Source organism: Magnolia sinica, chromosome 15, assembly GCF_029962835.1.
Source record: "Magnolia sinica isolate HGM2019 chromosome 15, MsV1, whole genome shotgun sequence".
Taxonomy (NCBI): domain Eukaryota; kingdom Viridiplantae; phylum Streptophyta; class Magnoliopsida; order Magnoliales; family Magnoliaceae; genus Magnolia; species Magnolia sinica.
This window is the reverse complement of record NC_080587.1, coordinates 50,205,329-50,211,591: the sequence shown is the minus strand read 5'-3', so window position 1 is coordinate 50,211,591 and position 6,263 is coordinate 50,205,329. Positions and strand designations below refer to the sequence as shown.

General features: G+C 40.2%; 1 non-coding gene across 1 annotated transcript; it reads right to left on the bottom strand.

The window, feature by feature from the left end:
• Window positions 1-274: 274 nt before the first annotated feature.
• On the bottom strand, window positions 275-381 carry LOC131228424 (small nucleolar RNA R71). The gene has a single exon (XR_009162927.1). It is a non-coding gene; the product is annotated as a small nucleolar RNA R71 (small nucleolar RNA).
• Window positions 382-6,263: the final 5,882 nt, after the last annotated feature.

The following is a 6,263-nucleotide window of genomic DNA, read 5'->3' as shown; positions in this document are numbered from 1 at the left end:
GGACATCAAGCCAGGGGTTATCCAACTCCTTCCTAAGTTCCATGGGCTTGAATCTGAAGAACCATATCTATATTTGAAAGAGTTTGATGAGATCATAGCCACTTTATATTTTTAAAATGTGTCTGAGGACACAGTCAGGCTGAGACTCTTTCCTTTTTCCTTAAAGGAGAAGGCTAAGACATGGTTACATTCACTGCATCCTAGATCCATTGGCACATGGAATGATATGCAAAGGGAATTTATAAAGAAATTTTTTCCACATCATAAAACGATTACCCTTAGAAAAGTAATCATGAACTTCACCCAAAAGGAGGATAAAACATTTTACCAATGTTGGTAAAGGTTCAAGGATTTGGTCAGTTCATGCCCACAACACGGCTTTGAAACATGACGCATTACAAATTTTTTCTACGATGGACTAACATCTTCCATGTGCCAAATAGTCGAGACAATGTGTAATAGAGAATTCATTAATAAAAATGTTGATGAGGTATGGGATTACCTCGATAGTCTTGCTGAAAAAACACAATCATGGGACTATTACCCAAAATCGAACACCACTTCTAGGCCGACTCAATCTAAGGAGAAAGGTGGATTGTATCTCTTGAAAGAAGAGGATGATCTCAAGTACAAAGTGACTACGCTCATAAGAAAAGTTGAGGCCATGGAAGGAAAGAAGGATAAGGTTAATGAAAGTGTTTGCTGCATATGTGATTGCAACATTCATACAACTGAAAATTGTCCTACGATACCCGTCTTTCGAGAAGTGTTGAATAAACAATCCAATGCCGTAAATAATTATCAAAGACCTTTTAATGGACCAACCTCTAATATGTACAATCCTGGTTGGAAAAATCATCCAAACTTTAGTTGGAGAAATGGACAAAATGCTACCCCTCAAAGTTTCTTCAATCAAAATCCAAATCAGGTGAAACCTCAAGAAGAACCAGTTCAAAATTCCATGCAAGAGTTGACCCAGGCAATGCGAGACTTTATGCAAAAGATGGATTCACGTATGACGGTTATAGAAAAGGGGATGCTTCCTGCACAACCGCTCCCCAATCCTAAACCGCAATACGAGATAAGTGATCCCAGCTCTTCAAATCAAATAGGGCACACTAAATCCATCACCACTCTTAAGAGTGGGAAGATCATTGATAAAACCCTTCCGGGTTAGGCCCGAAAAGCCTCAAGAACCAGAAGAGGACAACAATGATGGATCTAGTGGTGCCCCATAAAAATTAGAACCGAAACTTATAGAAAAGCCAGTTACTCCATTTTCCCAATGGTTGGTCGCTCCAAAACCTCTCTCTAACTCTCAGGATATCCTAGAGGTGTTGAAACAAGTGAAAGTCAACATTCCTCTACTTGATGTTGTAAAACAGATACCTTCATATGCCAAATTCCTGAAAGACTTATGCACGACCAAACGATGGCAGAGTATTCAAAAGAAGATCTTCTTGACTGAGAAAGTGAGTGCCATCCTAAAGCAAGACATGCCACAGAAATTCAAAGATCCCAGTAACCCAACCATATCATGTGTAATCGGGGACCATCGAATTGATCATGCACTTCTTGACTTAAGAGTGAGCGTCAATCTGATTCCCTACTCGGTATAAAAACAATTAGGTTTGGGTGAATTAAAACCCACCCTAACCACACTACAACTTGCTGATCGCTCTGTTCGTGTACCCAGAGGGATAATTGAGGATGTGTTGGTCCAAGTTGATAGATTTTACTACCCTGTAGATTTTATCATCCTGGACACCGAACCCATCAATAATATGAGCACTCAGATTCCCGTCATTCTTGGTCGCCCATTCCTTGCCACTTCAAACACAATTATTAATTGCAGGAATGGTGTCATGACTATGTCTTTTGGGAATATGACATTGGAGTCAAAATCTTTTTCAATAACGACAGAAACTTAGAGGATGATGACGATTTCTACGACATTAACATGATTGACTCTTTAGTCGAAGATATGACATCTCTGACCTTCTCCTCTGACCCTTTAGAGATGTGCCTGGCCCACTCCTATGATTTTGATGATGACATGATTAGGGAGACGTGTGCCTTGCTTGATACTGCACTGGTACTTGAAGTTAACCGGTGGAGGCCAAAATTTGAAGAGTTGCCCCAAACTAATGTAGTGCCTTTACCGTCTAACCTCAAGCCACCGAAGCTTGACCTAAAACCTTTACCCTCTGATTTGAAATATGTCCATTTAGGTCAAGATGAGACATACCCGGTGGTGATCTCTGCCCACCTAGAGAAAGAACAGGAGAGTATGCTCATATCTACTCTCATTGAGCATAAGGGAGCCCTTGGATGGACGATAGCGGACCTCAAGGGAATCGACCCCTCGATTTGTACTCACTGCATATATCTTGAGGATAATGCAAAGACTACTTGGCAATCACAACGTAGACTAAATCCAAACATGAGGGAAGTGGTTAAGGTCGAGGTTCTTAAACTATTAGATGTGGGTATCATATACCCCATATCCGATAGTCAATGGGTGAGTCCAACTCAAGTGGTTCCTAAGAAGTTCGGGATCACCATCGTAGCCAATGTCAATAATGAACTCGTGCCAACTAGAGTTACTACTAGTTGGAGAATGTGCATTGACTACAAGAAGCTGAATACCGTTACGAGGAAGGACCACTTTCCTTTGCCCTTCATTGATCAAATCTTGGAAAGGCTAGCTGGTCATTCCTATTACTGTTTCCTTGATGGGTATTCGGGCTACAATCAGATTGAAATCGCCCCTGAGGACCAGGAAAAGAATACATTTACATGTCCCTACGGCACCTTTACCTACAGAAGGATGCCATTCAAATTATGTAATGCCCCTGCGACCTTTCAGCGATGTATGATGAGTATCTTTTCTGACATGGTGGGGAAATATCTAGAAGTCTTCATGGACGATTTCTCTACTTTCGGTTCATCTTTCAGCGAGTGCTTGGAGATTCTTAAATGTGTGCTGAGAAGATGTGAAGAAAAGAACTTGGTACTTAATTGGGAGAAGTGTCATTTCATAGTTCATAAGGGAATTGTCCTTGGACATATTATCTCATCCATAGGAATCGAGGTGGATAAGGAAAAAATCGATCTTATCTCTAACCTACCTCCACCCAAGAACATTAGAGACGTGCGGTCCTTCTTAGGACACGTAGGATTTTACAGGTGATTCATAAAGGACTTTAGTCTCCTCTCTCATCCTTTGTGTAATCTACTTCAAAAGGATGCACCATACGAGTGGACTGAGACATATCAAGAAGCTTTCACTAAGCTTAAGGGCATGTTGACTAGTGCACCCATCATACAACCACCCGACTGGGGCATTCCTTTTGAACTTATGTGCAACGCGTCTGATTATGCTCTTGGGGCGGTTCTAGGCCAGTGAAAAGATAAGAAACCCTATGTTATTCATTATGCGAGTAAGACTCTAAATCCTGCCCAAGTGAACTACTCGACTACGGAAAAGGAACTCTTGGCCGTAGTGTTCGCTTTGGACAAATTTAGGTCCTACTTGATTGGATCCAAGATCATTATTTACACTGATCACGCAACACTCAAGTATCTTCTGTCTAAGAATGATGCTAAGCCCCACCTAATATGATGGATCCTCCTACTCCAGGAATTTGACCTAGAAATAAAAGATAAAAAGGGAGTAGAGAACGTAGTGGCTAACCATCTTTCTCGCCTTAATCCCTATGATTCCCTTGAAACGACACATATCAATGACATGTTCCCGGATGAATAACTATTCAGAGTATCCCATCCACCTTGGTTTGATGATATCGCTAACTATCTTGCCACAGGTTCCATACCGACACATTGGATTGCACGAGAAGAAATTCTTTACCAAGGTACGCAACTTTTTCTGGGATGATCCATATTTGTTTAAATATTGACCAGACCAAATCCTGAGGAGATGTGTGTCAGACGATGAGCATCGGAGTGTCATCTCCTTTTGTCACTCATAGGCCTGTGGTGGTCACTTTTTTGCTAAAAAGACCACAGCCAAGATTTTGCAGTGTGGCTTTTACTGGCCCATTATGTTCAGGGACACTCATGAGTTTTGCAAAGCTTATGAGCGTTGTCAGAAATTGGGAGCGTTGTCCCGTCGAAATATGATGCCCTTGAATCCCATTCTTATCATAGAAGCATTTGATTGATGGGGCATTGATTTCATGGAACCATTCCCCCAATCTTTTGAAAATCTATATATTTTGCTCGCTGTAGACTATGTCACTAAATGGGTTGAAGCGATTCTGTGTCAGAATAATAACCATCGCATGGTCATTAAATTCCTAAAAGAGAACATCCTTTCCCGATTCGGAACGCCTCAAGCTATCATTAGTGATGGGGGCTCACACTTTTGTAATAAGCCATTCGAGAGTTTAATAAAGAAATACGGTATCTCTCATAAGGTGAGCACCCCATATCACCCACAGACAAGTGGGCAAGTTGAGATTTCTAATAGGGAGATCAAACACATTTTGGAGAAAACAATTAACCTTGACCGTAAGGATTGGTCAATCCAATTGACCGATGCCTTATGGGCTTACCGTACTGCGTTTTAAACCCCTATTGAAATGTCTCCCTTTAGACTTGTCTATGGGAAGGCTTGCCACTTGCCTATGGAGTTGGAACATAGAGCCTATTGGGCAATCAAAAAATTGAATTTCAATCTGGACAACGCTGGCTCGCTACGCAAACTTCAGTTGAATGAACTCGAAGAAATCCGGAATGACGCATACGAGAACTCGAGAATTTACAAAGACAGAATGAAGGCGTTTCATGACCAACATATTCTACGAAAATCATTCACACCTGGTCAGAAAGTCCTTTTGTCTAATTCTTGATTACATCTCTTTCCAGGTAAGCTTCGATCTCGTTGGACTGGCCCTTACATTGTGGTCACTACGTATCCTCATGGGGCCGTTGAGATAAGAGATCCTGACAATGGCAAGGAGTTTAAAGTAAATGGACATCGCTTAAAGCCATTTGTCGAGAAATTTGATTCAGAGGACATGTCCATACCTCTGACTGATCCTGTTTACCAGGATTGATCTCCTAGTCTGATGGAGGTATAGGTAGGTTTCCTGTTTTCATAGGACTAGGGTAGTTTCCTTTATACTGTTTTAGGATAGACGGTAAACTTAGCGCTCCTGGGAGCCAACCTAGCTTTTCATTTCGTTTCATTTTCCTAGTTAGTTAGCTCAATGTTTGTGAGTAACATTGATGCAAACCCTCACGAGACTACAACTCGTCTACTAGGGGCAACCTAGGGGTTTAAAGGCTTGTTGCATACACTAAATGCAATCGAGAGCACCTGCGAAAGTGGTGTAGGTAGGATTTTATTTTTGTAATTTTTATTTTACTTCTGTTGGTTTCTCTCTTGTGTTGACCCGCTCTTACATAGATATCTTGGGAAAGTCTCTTGATTCTTTCGTCCAGGTACTATTTTTCCATCACACCTCTTATATTTTTGTTGTCCCATGTGCATTGCATGCTTATTTCTTTTACATTGAGGACAATGTAGATTTTAGGTTGGGGGTGGGAGATTAGGTTTCCTAATTAGGTTTTCTTGGTCTTGAGCGAAAATTGTGAAAATTTTAAATTTTTCTGGAATTTCGTATGAATTCAAAGTGATTTTGATGGCCATCTGGGACACTTGGAATTGCAAAATACATGATGTTGGTAATTTATGACTCTTGGATTCAGTTATCTGTTAGATTTCACAGCTAAGTTTGAATTGTTAATCCATTATTAGAAGTTGTAAACATTGATTGAGTCATGAATTCACAGGACACATCTCGCTTGCACATTAAGGTTTTAGTTCAATATTGAATTGTAACTTGGTGTTCAATAAGCATGGAAGGAACCAACCTGGGGAATTGTCCATCTTGTTCAATACAAAGAATATAGAAAAAGAAAAAGAAGTTTTTTGAAGGAAAAAAAAAGAATGAATGAATGAAAGAAAGAAAAAGAATACCCAGATAAAAAATAGTTATCATCAGGAAAGGGTTGGGTGTATGATCTTCAACATAGGTTTGCTCCTTATAGGTGTGGATTCGATTCCCTTTCCCCTCAATGGAAAAATCAAAAGCTAGAAGAATGAAAAAAAGAAAAGAAAAAAGAAGTATAAGGCAATTTTTGGTTTAGGTTTTGGTTGTCTTGAATGCTCATTCGATCATCAATGTATCATAGAAATTTAACAATTGGATCTCTTAATGATGGTAAGCCGTGAT